Here is a 16,365-nt window from a genome sequence, read left to right as displayed (position 1 = left end):
CCATCCAGCAATCATGCTCCTTGGTGTTTAACCAAAAGAATTTGAAAACTATGTCCACACAAAAATCTGCACATGGATATTTGTAGCAGCTTTATTTATATTTTCCCAAACTTGAAAGCAACCAAAATGTCCTTCAGTAGGTGAATGGATGAATAAACCATGGTATATCCAGACAATGGAATATAATTCAATGCTAAGTAGAAAGGAGCTATCAAGTCATGAAAAGACATGGAAGAACCATAAATGAAGCTGATTTGAAAAGGCCATATATTATATGGTTCCAACCATATGACATTCTGGAAAAGGCAAAACTATGGAGACAGTAAAAAGATCAGTGGTTGCCAGGGGTTAGGGGGAGGGAGGGAGGGATGACGAGACAGAGCACAGAGGATTTTTAGGGTAGCAAAACTGCTTTTTATGATTTATGTAATGGATATATGTCCTTACACATTTGTTCAAACCTATAGAATGTACAAGACCACAAATAAACTCTAACGTAAACTGTGGACTTTGGGTGATTATAATATGTTAATGTAGGTTCATCAGTTGTAACAAATGTACCACTCTGATGTAAGATTTTGATAATGGGGGAGTCTATGTATGTGCAGGGGCAGGGGGTATATGGGAAATAACTGTACCTTCTGCTCAATTTTGTTATGAATCTAAAACTGCTGTAAAAATAAAGTCTTTGTAAAAACACAATGATATGAGAAAAGAAAACTACAGATCAGATATCCCTCATAAACATAGATACACAAGTTTTAAACAAAATCTGAGCAAATCAAATCCAACACAATACATAAAAAGGATTATACCGCATGACCAAGTAGGGTTTAATCCTAAGAATACAAGTGTTGGTTTAACACTTGAAAACCAATCAATGTAATTCATCATATTAATGGACTAATATAGAAAAACCATATGATCATCTCAATTGACACTAGTAAAACATTTGATAAGACCCAACATACATTTGTGATTTAAAAAAAAGAAGAAACAAAAAACAGTCCCTTACAAAATTAGAATTTGGGGGCTTCTTCAACCTGATAAAGAGCACCTACATAAAAACTACATCTAATTTCATTCTTTTTTTTCCATCTAATTTCATTCTTAAAGGTAAAAGATAGAGGTGCCTGGGTGGCTCAGTTGGTTAAGCGTCCAACTCTTGATTTTGGCTCTAGTCATGATCTCAGGGTTGTGAGATTAGGGCTCTGAGCTGGGCATGGACCTTGCTTAAGGTTCTCTCTCTCCTTCTCCCTAGGCCCCTCCCCCACCCTCTCTGCCTCTAAAAGAAAGAAAAAGAAAAAGAGTGTTTTCACCCCAAGATCAGGAAAAAGGCAAGGATGCTTTACTCCCACCATTTCTGTTTCACATTGTACTAGACAGCCAGGGCAATAAGGCAAGAGAAAGAAATAAAAGTCAGACTGACTGGAAAAGAAGAAGTAAAACTGGTTTTATGGGGGCACCTGGGTGGGTCAGTTGGGCGTCCAACTCTTGATTTCGGCTCAGGTCATGATCTCGGGGTCGTGGGATTGAGCCCTGAGTTGGGTTCCACACTCAGCAGGGAGTCTGCTTGAGATTCTCTCTGCCCCTCCCTGCTCCCTTCTGTCTCAAATAAATAAATAAATCTTTAAAAAAAACTGTTTTTACTTGCACACAACATGATTACCTATGTAGAAAATTCTATGGAATCTACAAAAACAAAACAAAACAAAACCCTACTAGAACTAATAAGTGATTTAGCTAGATTGTAGGACACATGTTTAATAGAAAAAAATCAATTGTATTTCTATATACTATCAATGAATGGTCAGAAATTGAAGTAAAAAACATAATACCATTAAAAGGTGAACTACTGGGGTGGGGGGAAGGAATTTAGCAAAAGACTTGCAAGTGCTTTACACTGAAAAGCACTAAATATCACTGAGAGAAATTAAAGAAGACCAACATAAATGGAGAGATATAACATGTTCATGGATTGAAATACTCAATATTGCTGTGATGTCAGTTCTCATCAAATTAATCTATAGATGCAATGAAATCCTAATCAAAATACCAGGAGGGTTTTTCTGGGGGGGGGGGAGGGCAGAAATTGACAAGCTTATAAAATTCACATGGAATGCAAAGTATTTGAAATAGTCAAAACAATGTTATAAGAAAAGAACAAAGTTGGAGGGCCTAACACTACCTGATTTCAAGGCTTATTATAAAGTTACAGTAATCAAAACAGCATGGTATTGGAATTAAGATAGACAGATAGATCCTTGGAACAGACTAGAGAGTCGAGGAATAGAAGAAGCCTAAAGGGCATAATGAGGATGGATTACATGTGTAACTAGTCACCCACTGATTTAAATCGTCTTTGTCCCTTTCTTGCAATACTTTTGTGCCCATGCAATTCTGTACATCGGCAAATATGTCTGTAGTGTTAAAAGTGGTCAGTGTGGTCAGATCCTGAAGGTGGAAGTTGATTGAAGGCAGGGGCTTATGGCCGCTTTGTTGTTGGTTTTTTTTTTCATAACTGCATATGCAGGGTCTAGTGCAGTGCCTGGCATCTAGGAGGTGCCAAACTAATATTCCATAAACTGATGAAACCCATGAGAGTCATGCCTAGATGCATGATCTCTGAAATGCTGGCAGAATCACAACTGTGCACCCCTGCACATACAGCCGCATGTTAATATGAGCTGATGTTTAGCCAGTGCTTCCTATGGGCCAGGTGCTGTGCCAAGCCCCAGATAAGTATTGCTTCATTTTATGCTCCACCAAATAGAAATGATTAGGATTTGTTTTTTAGATGAGGAAACTGAGGAAGAGGGAGGTTCAGTAGTTTGGTCAAGGTTACCTAGCCAGTAAGGGCCAGGATTTGTACCCAGGCCAGTTTGTCTAATTCCAGAACCTACAGGCCTGACTACTATGCAAGAGTCACACATAAGCCCAGAGAGGCCCAGGGATACACAGAGACAATTTTTGGCCATAAGAAAGCTAGTTCCAAACTCAGAGGCAATCCCATACAGACATGTGCTTACATAGTTTCTCTCTCTCTCTCTCCCCCCAACCCACACACACACTCCCAGAAACACAGACACACTCACCGATGGCCCCTCTTCTATGTCAAATATGGACATTCACTTAAAAAGGAAACCACAGGCCCAAAATGGAGTCACTTATGCTAGGCCAAGTCAACAAGCTGGCGCTTAATACCTAACCTAATTGTAGTTTCAACCTCCCCCAGACATGTAGTCTTAACCAGCCGGTCAGGAATTTTTTGGTCAGCACCAATAAGATACTCTGTCACATGGGCCCTCTCTAACCCCAAAAGGAAAACGAGGTAATCCACTTAACAAGACCCCTTTTCCCACAAAGGTTGTCACCTCACCTCAAATAATCCCTTTTTCTGTTTATGACCTCCTTGTCCTACCTTTAAAAAACCTTTCCCTTTTCTGTAGCCCTTTGGAGCACCCTCTACTTGCTAGATGGGATGCTGCCCAATTCATGAATGGATTAATAAGGCCAATTACATCTTTTTTTAAAGATTTATTTATTTATTTGAGAGAGAGAATGAGATAGAGAGAGAGAGAACATGAGGGGGGGAGGGTCAGAAGGAGAAGCAGACTCCCCGCCGAGCAGGGAGCCCAATGCGGGACTTGATCCCGGGACTCCAGGATCATGACCTGAGCCGAAGGCAGTCGCTTAACCAACTGAGCCACCCAGGCGCCCAGGCCAATTACATCTTTAAAATGTACTTGGTTGAACTTTCATTCAACAGATTTGGTGGCAGCATCAGGATCCAAAGGGAACTTCTGACAGCATTCCGGGACAATGAGAAACACAGGTGTGGTGCCTGTGAACTCTTGAGTTCTCTGTGTTTCTCCCTATTTCCGAGGGCCATTGGTAAGTTTCTTTCAGTTCTGTGCCCTCCTTTCTTAGTGTTGAGCTCCCAATATTAATTGGCTTTCCACAGTTCCCTATTTTGATTGAAAAACCTTAATCCTTTCCCTAATCCCCAGATTCCACATTTGGGACTGTTGTTGGTTACTGGGCTGAGTTGGACTGGGTCTGGCTTAAAAACTAGACTGTGTCCAGGATCAGACTGGGTCCGATTTAAATTGGAGGGTCCAGTACGAGGCCTCAGGTCAGTAAAATTTTATTTTAAATAAAGCCTAGGGGCGCCTGGGTGGCTCTGTCAGTTAAGCGTCTGACCTTGGTCGAGGTCATGATCCCAGAGTCCTGGGATCGAGCCCCACATCAGGCTCTGCACTCAGTGGGGAGTCTGCTTCTCCCTCTCCCTCTGCCCCTCCCCCTGCTCATTTTCTCTTTCTAATAAATAAATAAAAAATTTTTTTAAAAAGATTTTTATTTTTTTTTAAGATTTTATTTATTCATTTGAGAGAGAGAAAGAACAAGTCGGTGGGGGGGAGGGAGAGGGAGAAGCAGACTCCCCGCTGAGCAGGGAGCCCGATGCAGGACTCGATGCGGGACTCGATCCCAGGACTCTGGGTTCATGACCTGAGCTGAAGGCAGACGCTTAACGACTGAGCCACCCAGGCACCCTAAAAGATTTTATTAGGTTTTATTTACTTATTTGACAGAGAGAGACACAGCGAGAGAGGGAACACAAGCTGGGGAAGGGGGAGAGGGAGAAGCAGGCTTCCCGCCGAGCAGGGAGCCCAAAGCTGGGCTCGATCCCAGGACTCTGGGATCATGACCCGAGCCGAAGGCAGACACCCAATGACTGAGCCACCCAGGGGCCCAAATAAAATCTTTTTTAAAAAAAGCCACAAACGTTGATGGGCATGCGTCATGCATTTAGACTGTTAGAGCACTTGCCACCTCAAGAAAACTGCCATGTAGCATACATTGGTCACAGAACAGGATAGAGTGACATTTGCCAACCTTAAGAAAATTTCTGTGCAACAAGGTACGCTGTAAAACACCCCACAATCCCCAATCCCATGGCATGTCCCTCTTAGGTATTGGTTTGGCTCTGAGAAGCCCAAAGGTCTAGCTAAAAGAAATACGATCCTTTAAATTAAAAGAGTTGAGTGCGCCATCTTCAGGAAACCTGCTTATGTCTAAAACCTGTAGTTCCTGAGGTTGCCTATAGATACCTAGTAAAAGGGCAAAATCTTCCTAAAAGCACCCTAGAATTACAACAGCCATTACGGGGAATGGGGAATGTTCCAATTAGACAAGATTGTTCATTTATGATGTGTACTTGAGGGCAAGGGATCCCAAATTAAACAAACAGAATGAGATACCTATTTTAATTGGTAGGCAGAAGGCTCCAAAAGACTTCAAGATTCCAAAAGAGGTTCATTAAGAGATTCATCACAGGGTGCCTGGGTGGCTTAGTTGGTTAAGCGACTGCCTTCGGCTCAGGTCATGATCCTGGAGTCCCGGGATCGAGTCCCGCATTGGGCTCCCTGCTCAACAGGGAGTCTGCTTCTCCCTCTGACCCTCCCCCCTCTCATGTGCTCTCTCGCTCTCATTCTCTCTCTCAAATAAATAAATAAAATCTTTAAAAAAAAGAGATTCTGGGAGGGATGGGGTGGCTGGGTGATAGACAATGGGGAGGGTATGTGCTACGGTGAGCGCTGTGAATTGTGCAAGACTGTTGAATCACAGATCTGTACTTCTGAAAACAAATAATGCAACATATTTTAAGAAAAAAGAAAAAGAAGAAGATAGCAGGAGAGGAAGAATGAAGGGGAGTAAGTCAGAGGGGGAGACGAACCATGAGAGATGATGGACTCTGAAAAACAAACTGAGGGTTCTAGAGGGGAGGAGGGTAGGGGGATGGGTTAGCCTGGTGATGGGTATTGAGGAGGGCACATTCTGCATGGAGCACTGGGTGTTATGAACAAACAATGAATCATGGAACACTACATCAAAAACAAATGATGTAATATATGGTGATTAACATAACAATAAAAATAAAAAAAATTTAAAAAAGAGATTCATCACAGAAGGCTAATGAAAAATTAAAAGCACAAGAGATTACATAAAACAAAGCACAGTAAGGCTGATGTGACCCCTTCTGCTCCCCTCTGTCGTCCTTTCCTTGAGCACTCACGTTTTACTAATTCACTGTCTGAACTGCCTGTCCACTCTGAAGAGACTAACAGTTATCCTTTAAAATAAAATTACCTGAGGTGGTAGACGGACATCCTCAGCTATCTTTTACCCTTGGTCAAAGACTGACCTAAGGACCATAGTTAAAGAATTTCCTAAACCTAGGGAGGGACCCCCAAAGTTTTTTGAAGAATTTTTGGTCATTATTGGGGCTTATGACTCCAGGCTGCCAGATCCTCATCAGGTTGGACACAGGTTGGTAGGACCTGGTAAAGCCCCAAAATGGACTCAGGAAGCAAGATGGCAAAATCCCGAGGATGATACTCAAGATCCTCAGTCTTCAATGTCTCAGGACCAGAAGAAGTTCACAAAATAGCACCCGAACCCTTACAAGCCATTCGTAGGGTCTTCCTAGCTCACACTGATTGGTCTACTATACAAACTTGCAAACAAAAACCAGGTGACTCTGTGGAAGATTTTAAATCCTGTTTAGAAGCCCTCCTTCTACAGCATTTGGGGTTTCGTACAATAGATAAGATCACCCAAACTGCTCTGGCTGTTTTATTTGTAAATGGATTATCTCCTGAAATTAGTGGACTGATAAAAAGACAGAAAACAGGATGGGAGGCCACTGGACCAACTGAACTCATGACCATTCTGGAAGAACCCTGGAGCTAGACCACAAACAATAAGCTGCCAAGCAATTAGCCTTACAGTTACAACAGCTCCAAGGTCAGAGACCTAAAATAGCACCTGGGCCTCTCAAATTGCACCCTCCTAGGGGTTCAGCATGAAGACACTGGCTCAAGGATCGATGTCTCAGCTGTAATCACCTGGGACACTGGAAAAGAGATTGTCCTCAAAGGTCCTATGCAAATTTTTCTTGAAATGCCCTTATATGTACCTCCAGAGGAGGGTCCCCATATGTGCCCCTCCCACAGTTGATGGGACATTGAAAGGTTCTCTGGTAAACTATTACCATTAATCCCCTTAAACAGCCAAGGGGGAACTAAAATTAAAATTAATGGGAAATCTTGCCAAATTCTAGTTGATACCAGAGCTACGCTTTCTTTCTTTCTTTTTTTCCCCAGAGCTATGCTTTCTACCTTAAACCCCACCATCACAGGACAAATCCCTTGAAGTAATGAAGTTTCCAGAGTGAGGATATCTAATAAAATTCAGAGAGAGTTTCTATCTCAACCAGTACAAATGACTCTGGGACCTGTCAATGAAAAAGATTCCTTTTTGATATGAGATACAGCCTTAGTCAACCTATTAGGTAGAGATCTCCTAAGTTAAAAGGGCTAATAATACATTTTGCCTCCAATGGAGACCCTCACCTTGGAATTTCCTGACCAACTCAAACCTGATCTTTTATATTCCTTACAATCTGTCTTTGATGTAGAAGAGGAAGAAGTCCAACAAAAGTCCCCTACTTTAATTGAGGTACCCCAAAATCTGTGGGCTACTTCTAATACTGACACTGGGAGAATAGAAAGTGCAGAGCCTATAAAAACTCAAATAGAGGGGCGCCTGGGTGGCTCAGTTAGTTAAGCATCTGCCTTTGGATCAGGTCATGATCCTAGGGTCCTGGGATTGAGCCCCATGTCAGGCTCTCTGCTCAGGGGGGTCTGCTTCTCCCTCTCCCTCTGCTACTCCCTCTGCTTGTGCTCGCTCTCTCGCTCTCTCTCAAATAAAATAAAATCTTAAAAATCTCAAATAGATAAAACTAAGCCTCTTCCTAAATTGCCTCAATATCCATTAAAGTCTGAGGCCAAAGAAGGCCTCACACCCATAGCGTAAGACCTTCTCACCCAGAGGCTAATCATTCCCTGTACCAGCCCCTGTGACACGCCCATGGGGCCCTAAACCTAATGGGTGGGGATGGTGATTTGTCCAGGATTTGAGAGCTATTAATAAGATTGTTATTCCCCATTTCCCCGTTGTCCCAACCTGAATACCTTTCTGTCATAAGTCCCACCAGACTCAAATGGCTCACTGCTGTAGACCTTTGTTCAGCATCTTTTAGCAACCCTGTAGACCCCAACAGCCAATATCTATTTGCCTTTACTTGGAACAATCAACAATACACCTGGACAGTTATGCCTCAAAGGCTCACTGAGGTCCCTTCTTATTTCTCCCCACGTGCTCCACCAAGATTTAAGTACCTTCCAATTCCCCAGGAAATCGAGCTTTTACGATATGTAGATGATTTCTTGCTGTGCTCAATTACCAAAGAGGCGTCCATAAAAGATTCCATTTATTTGCTGCAACAGTTAGCTGCAAAGGGATATAAAGTCTTTACGGAAAAATGGCAATTGTCTTTAAATTCTGTTCATTACCTAGGTCATAATCTAAGCGCTGGGGGAATCCAACTATTTCCAAAAAGAATTAAACTAACCCGGGGAGGGGCGCCTGGGTGGCTCAGTCGTTAAGCGGCTGCCTTCGGCTCAGGTCATGATCCCAGGGTTCTGGGTTCGAGCCCCACATCGGGCTCCCTGCTCTGAGGGGAGCCTGTTTCTCCCTCTCCCACTCCCCCTGCTTGTGTTCCCTCTCTCGCTGTGTCTCTCTCTGTCAAATAAATAAAATCTTTAAAAATAAAAATAAAAAAAATAAACTAACCCGGGGATTTCCTAGGCCCACAAGCAACAGCTTCACAGGTTTCTGGGCTTGACTGGCAATTGCAGATCGTGGGCTCCTAATTTTTCTCTGTTAACTTCTCCACTGTGGGAACTTACGAACACTTCAGTCCCCGAGCCCCTTCCTTGGGAAGATAAACGTGAGCAGGCCTTCAAAAGCCTAAAATAAGTACTACAAGAACTGCCTGCCTTAGGGCTACTTGACTACTCAAAAATTTTCTCCTTATTTGTACAAGAAAGGGATGGATAATCAAGCCCTGGGAATGCTCACGCAAGAACGTGGTAATGAACATATGCCTATTGCTTATTATAGCACATAACTTGGTTCGCTTGCTTGTGCCTATCGCAGCAGTCTCTCTCTTTTTTTCTTTCAGGATTTTTATTTAAATTCTAATTAGTTAACTATCCCAGCAGTTTTGAGGCTATAGCCGCAGATGCAAAGTTAACAGAAGCCTCGGCAGATCTAACTCTAGAAAATAGTGTCTATTTAGAACTCCTCATTGTGTCCAGAGTTTTCTTAACTCTGAATTGACTAAACCATCTTCTCCGCAAGCGGATGAACCTCCTACCTTCTGCTTTCACTACCTCATCTACATCTTAAAACATTGCAACGTTCTTCATCCTGCAGCGTTACCACGCCTGCGCAATGAAGGCGAGCCCCATGATGGCGAGGAAGTAACATCCCATTTCATGACACTGCAGCCTGATTTATGAGACACTCCTTTAATTCACCCTGATTTAATCTTGTTTGTTGACAGGTCATACTATAGACACGAACAAGGGAATCTCCAAGCTGGTTATACTCTTCCTATCCAATATTAACTACTCAAAAGGGGAACCTCCCACAAGCGAAATCAGCCCAATGAGCAGAGCTCTGTATTAAATACTGTTAGTATTGTACTGACGACCTGCAAGGTCTTTGGGGTTGTCCATGATTTGGGCATGTTATGGAAACAAAGGAGTTCTCTTACATCCTCTGGGACCCCAATCAAAAATGGGCAGGGAAAAAAAAGGGCAGCAAGTAAATGACCTTCTTACTGCTATTCGCTACCTTCTGAAATTGCTGTCCTTAAAATGGAGGCTCAGGGCACCTGGGTGGCTCAGCTGGTTAAGCGATTGCCTTCAGCTCAGGTCATGATCCTGGAATCCTGGGATCGAGTCCCACATCGGGCTCCCTGCTCAGCAGGGAGTCTGCTTCTCCCTCTGACGCAACCCCCTCTCATGCTCTCTCTCTCTCATTCTCTCTCTCAAATAAATAAATAAAATGGAGGCTCACACTAAAAGGACTGAACCTGAGTATCAGGGGAATGCCCTGGCTGACTCCCATGCAAAGGCAATTTCAGCCCATTCTGCTTCTGCCAGACTCTGATCAGGCTGCTCTCAATGCCAGACTTTTGCCATCCTGATGTCCTTACAACATGGCAGCAGTCAGAAGCAGAGACATTAAGATGGGCAAACAATGCTTGTAAATTAAATGAACAGTCAGAGCTATGGGAAAGCCCAGATGGCTACTTGGTTCTTCCCGGCTCCCTGGCAAACCCCATTTTTCAGCTTTTACATTCCTTCACCTACTGTGGTGCATTTGAGATGACTCAAATTATAAATAGACATCAGCGGAGAGACTTCTGTAAAATTGCAAAAACAGTTTACCACCAGTGTCTGATTTGTCAGGTCCTCAATCTTGGAAAGAGTGTTTTTGTTCCCTTCCTCTGGACCCTTGAACACCTGCAGCTGGAAGTCATTCAACAGCCACTTAGTATGAAGTATCAATATGTTCTTGTTACTGTATGTATGTTTTCCAGAGAGCCTGAAGTGTTCCCCTGCCACAGGGCTGATGCCCTCACAGTGGCAAAGAAACCGTTTAATGCGTTTTCCACTTGGGTTGTACCTTCTATGATCTCCAGTGATGGAGGCACCCACTTTGTTGGGTCAACCATACAAGCTTTAACACAGAACCTTGCAAACTTCTTGGAATTACCATTGTCCTATCACCCTCAATCATCAGGCAAGGTTGGGAGAACTAACGAGATCCTCAACTTAAAATCTCTAAACTTGCTGAAACTAACAGGCTCCCTTGGGTTAGGTACCGTCTTTGGTCTTGCTGACTCTTCGTAGCACCGCCTTTGGAAATCATCAACTCACTCCATACGAGATAGGCACCAGTAGATCAATGTCTATTGGCACAAACCTTCTGCTGATCCCTTACCTCAAATGAGTAAGCTACTGTAAGTCCTTAATGTCTTATGCTCAAGCCTATCAACAGCTTCAAGAAGCTTTCCCATATTCCAGTTCAAAGGATCCTATTGGTCACAGTCTAGAGCCTGATGACTGGGTAATCTGGAAATACTACCAGAGTAAGACAGCCATCCTGCCCCACTGGAAGGGATCTTCCTAAGTGCTCCTGACCACTGACAGTGCTGCAGAACTAGAAGGCATTGAGCCTTGGGTACGCATCTCACAGCTAAAGAAGGCTCCACCTGATAGCTGATCCTGGGCAGCCACTGGAGGCCTCCAAATCAAACTGACAAGGAAGAGAAGTAGCTGACATTGGGGTAGACCGCTCCTGCTCAAGACATCAGATGAAAAATAAGGAAAAACAAATAAAACAAAACAAAAAAAAGGAAAAATAAGCAAGCAAACAAACAAGCAAAAAAAGACATTAGATCAAGACTTCATACTTTAGCCATGAAGCCCTTTCTCCTTTATTCCCTTTCCTTTACTGGAATTGGCCTGGAAACATAATGCCCTCCCCTGCATCTCCTAGGTCATTGCTAAGAGGGGGGTAACCTTTCAGATTGCTGGATTTGTTATCCAACATAGCAATCTACCCATGATCCTAGAGACCCCCTCGTCCTCCCTGTGACCAATTTCTCTTCTTAATGTCCCTTCAACTACAATTGACCGCTCCCCACCCTTAGAAGTCTCTTTTACTGAGTTCAACTCTTACGGCCAGAACATCCAGTGCCTTGTTGTGACCTCTCTCCAATTATAGCTGTACATACCCAATTTGACACAACTCCCTACATAAATATTAGTCCATTTGCACTCCCATGTTCCCATGACTATCTAGATCAGACCTGCCCCCTCTGCAGTGAGACCGCCCTAGCAGCACCCACCTTTGCCAGGCATTTAGAAGGACTCTTCCAGGCTCAGGAATTCTGTTCCCACATGCACTGAAAACCTGACTGACCACTGGCTTGAATGAATAAATGCAGCAATCCCTGTGAGTGAGTCTATTAACAGGACCACCCTAACGGGAATGGTCTCTGCCTTGACAGGGTTTGTCTTTGTCTGTGTCATTCTCCATGGGCCTATGAATGCCTAGATGGTCAGCACATAACCTGGCAATGCCTTTTAGGTTATCTAACGGTGCTCCCAACTTTCCCCAAAGGAACTAAGACACCTCATTGGTCGACTCCCCTGTATTTACAACACTGAGTTAGAAAGGACTTCCCAGGAGCCTCTCGTGACTCAGAATTCACTGAACCAGGGCCCCACTTCCCTGGCTAGGAATAAATCTAAACGAAGCTATAATCACGAACCCCTCCTTAACTCTTGAAGGTAGTGCAGATTCTGTTGCTAAGACAATAGTTGCCCAAAAAAGATCCTTAGACTCTCTGGCCAAAGTAGTTCTTTTTCTTTTTTTAAATTTTTATTGTTATGTTAATCACGGTACATTACATCATTAGTTTGTGATGTTGTGTTCCCTGATTCATTGTGCTCTGGCCAACACCACCTACTGCCGCTGGATTAACACTTCTGGGGAAGTTGAAACAATTAACCTAAGATCGCTGAGCAAGGCACTTGGCTTATAAAGGAGACTCCTTCAGCGGGGTCTTTCTTTGACTTACTTGATTTTGATTGGTTTGGGTCTTGGGGACCATCACTCCAAAGTGCATTCCAAACACTGGAAATTATCCTGGTCATTATAATCACAACAATCTCCCTGAGGCATTATATTCTTTCAAGAGCTCTAAATGCGGGTTGGTAGCTGCTCACCGCGAAGCAAACGATCTCCTTAGGACTGGAGTGTCAGAAAAGGAACGAAGACAATGACCAACTTAAAGATTGTGACCCTGAAACCATGACTTGTGAATATCACAAAGGGGATATCTGGGGATACCGCACAAAAAGAAAAAAACGGCGAGACCTTCAGAGTGGTAGCCGGGAGTAGTGCTAATGCCTTAAATTTTGATCACATCTCTAAATTAAGCCGAGAGTCCGACCAAAAGGGGAGAATTATTAAAAAGAAAACCACCGGCCCCCATGGAGTCACTTATGCTAGGCCAAGTCACCAAGCTGGGGCTTAACACCTAACCTAATTGTAGTTTCAACCTTCCCCAGACATGTAGTCTTAACCAGCCAGTCAGGAATTTTCTGGTCAGCACCAATGAAGAAATCTGCTACATATGGGCCCTCTCCATTCCCCAAAGAAAAGTGAGGTAATCCGCCTAATAAGACCCCTTTCTCACAAAGGATGTCACCTCACCCCAAATAATCCCTTTTTCTGTTTATGACCTCCTGGTCCTGACTTTAAAAACCTTTCCTTTTCTGTAGCCTTTTGGAGCTCCCCCTCTACTTGCTAGATGGGATGCTGCCTGATTCATGAATGGACTAATAAGGCCAATTACATCTTTAAAACTTACTCGGTTACATTTTCGTTATTTAACAACACAATCACCCTAACTCAAGGCACCAGATCCGGGCCACGCGCGCGCGCGGTCACACGGTCACACCCCCACTTCTGGAACGACAGACGCACGGTTAACCCCCACAAGCCCATTCGGTTATGCACAATCAGCAATGCGCACAGTCATCCGATCACTTGCAGTCAGACAGCACACAATCTCCCCAACACAGCAACAGTGCCTCCTCCCCTAAGCTGTCCAGTGACACAAACCCAGAGTCACACCCACTGACTTTCCAGGAAGGGGAGGGGGAGGTGGTTCCGGTGTGGGGCCTCAGGCTGAGCCGTAGCGGGGGGCCCTGGGGTTGCCGGGCAGAGCGCGCCTGGGCACCACGTCCGGCTCCGCCACTGGCTGGAGGCCCAGTGCTGGGGCGGGGCTTGCCGCCCAGGCTTCTCCCTCAGCGGCCGAGGAGCGAGTCGGCTTGGGGAGGGTGACCCGCTTGGGGACGGTGAGCAGCTGTCCTGGTTGGCCGAGGAGGTGGGATTTTCGGTACTGAAACCGGGGAAGCCCCCGGCAAACCAAGATGAGCCGGGCGAGGCTTCCCATCGCTGGGGCGTGCCGGGCAGGGTGGGACGCTCCTAGTTCCTAAGGATGGCGTCTGGGAGGGGAGGGGAGCAGGGCGTGCCCACTAGAACTAGGCTATTTATTTTCAGTTGTAGAAATACGCGCCCACGGTGAAAAACAGACAAGGAAATTGTCATCACCACCACCATCATCATCCAGAGGAAGCTCTGGCTCACCTTAGGCCCTCAGTCCCCCTTGCCCTTTAACAATGCTTCGTTTCACCCAAGCCTACAATAAACCTATTAAGGACTGTTTTCAGAGTCCCCGCCGGTAACTCGTGAACTGCCTGGAAGAGGGCCTCGGCAGCCTCCTGAGGCTTCCCCGGCCTCCACGCTGGCCCCTCCCACCTGCTCTTCGCGAGCAGTAGGGAGGTCTGCTTCCCATCTCTTATGTGCAGTGCCCTTGGGTAGTTCCCCCCTTAACTCAGAGTAGAAGCCTGAGCTCTGACTCCTGTCTATCTCTCTGACCTCAACACCTAGGACACTTCCCATCACCTACCTCTCTAGAACCACCCTGGTCCTCCTTCCGGACGCCATGCGAATTCCCACTTGGGAACCTCTACACTAGCTGTTCCGTCTGCCTGGAACACGAGTCCTTGAGATCCTCTGATGGCTTATACCCTCGATTCTTCCAAGCAGATCTTCTAAGCGTAAACATCATCTTTTCAGAGAGGCCTTCCTCTGACCACCCCGGTTAAAATAGCCTCCCCCTTAACTCTCTTTTTATGTGTATTTTTCTTCAGAAAAGAAAATGTCACTCACTCCTTGACATATTTATTGTCTGCCTTCCCCCATGAGAATGTCAGCTTCATGGTGGCAGGAATTTACGTCTGATGCGTTCACTGCTGCAGCCCTAGCCTGACACACAGTACATGCTCAGTAAGTGTTTGTTCAGTGAACAAAGCAAGAAGATATATAATGAGTGGTGGAGACTGTGGGACCCGGAGAAGATATGTCTACCCCAAACCATTCACATTAACACACACCCACACATACCCTCACACATACACGGGGTTGTAGTCTGCAAGCCAAAGAGTTTGGGCTGCCAGTTTCCATCTGAATTTATAAATATTAAAAAGCATTAACAGGAATATAGGATACATGCCAGTTGGCACCTTACTGTGTATAAAGTTCTTCAGTGTCAGTGCCCCAGCAGCCGAGGCTCAGGAGCATGAACCTGCCTGGAGTCAAGAAAGTTGGCAGTGAGGGGGAACACACAGCATGGGGGACTGTGGGGTATCACAGTAAGAGAAAAAGATATCCTAGGATTTGGTCTTGTTAAGTGATTTGGGGACATTTCAAAGTGAAGTTTTACTCTAGATTGAATACTGGGGGGTAATTTCATGATTGGGTATGCTAACACATCTTCTCTATAGAGAGGACAGACTAGAAAGAGGCTAAAGCTGTAAATGGCTAAAAAAGAAAAGCAGTCACTCATTAATCAGGATAGGGGATGTTCAGTTAATTTAGGTGGTTTAGACAATGTTTCTGATGTTTTGTCTGTGTTCAGACATGATTTTGAGGTGGTCTCAGTTTTGTCTTAATCCATAACGGTTACAGAATAGCCTTCTCTGATGTTGATATTCTGTGAAATTGTTTATGTTCAACAGAAGAACACCAATGCCTAACTGTGAATGCCAGGCCAGCTCCCAGAAGTCAGGGGCTGCTTTTCTCTTTCTCAGTAGACATTACAAAACTACACATCAGAAAGGTGGTGTCAATTTCTCAGCACTGTGTAACAGTGCCCATTTCTTCACATTCTCTCCCACCTGTGTCCACACACACACACACACACACACACACACACACACACACACACACAAAGTTTTTATTTTAATTCCAGTTAGTTAACATAGTTTTAGGGGTACAGTATAGTGATTCAAAATTCCATACGTCACCTGGTGCTTATCACATGTGCACTCCTTAATCCCCATCACCTGTTTAACCCACACCTTCCCTCTGGTAACCATCATATATTTCAATTTGGTAAGTGGTTTCCACTGGGTTTTTAATGGATCTTTATTACAGAGGTAATAGTTATTACAGAGGTAAGCATTTATACTTATTGCTCATTTATATTTCTTCTTTTGTGAATCACCTTTTCATATCCTTGCATGTTTTTCTGTTGGGGAGTTTGTTTCTTAGTAATTTTAAGTTTAAAAAATATATATATTTTATGGGGCGCCTGGGTGGCTCAGTTGGTTAAGCGACTGCCTTCGGCTCAGGTCATGATCCTGGAGTCCCGGGATCGAGTCCCACATCGGGCTCCCTGCTCGGCAGGGAGTCTGCTTCTCCCTCTGACCCTCTTCCCTCTCGTGCTCTCTATCTCTCATTCTCTCTCTCTCAAATAAATAAATAAAAAATCTTTAAAAAAAAAATAAAAAATATATATATTTTAGG

Source organism: Zalophus californianus, chromosome X, assembly GCF_009762305.2.
Source record: "Zalophus californianus isolate mZalCal1 chromosome X, mZalCal1.pri.v2, whole genome shotgun sequence".
NCBI classification, from domain to species: Eukaryota; Metazoa; Chordata; class Mammalia; order Carnivora; family Otariidae; genus Zalophus; species Zalophus californianus.
Note: the sequence above shows the minus strand (reverse complement) of the source record.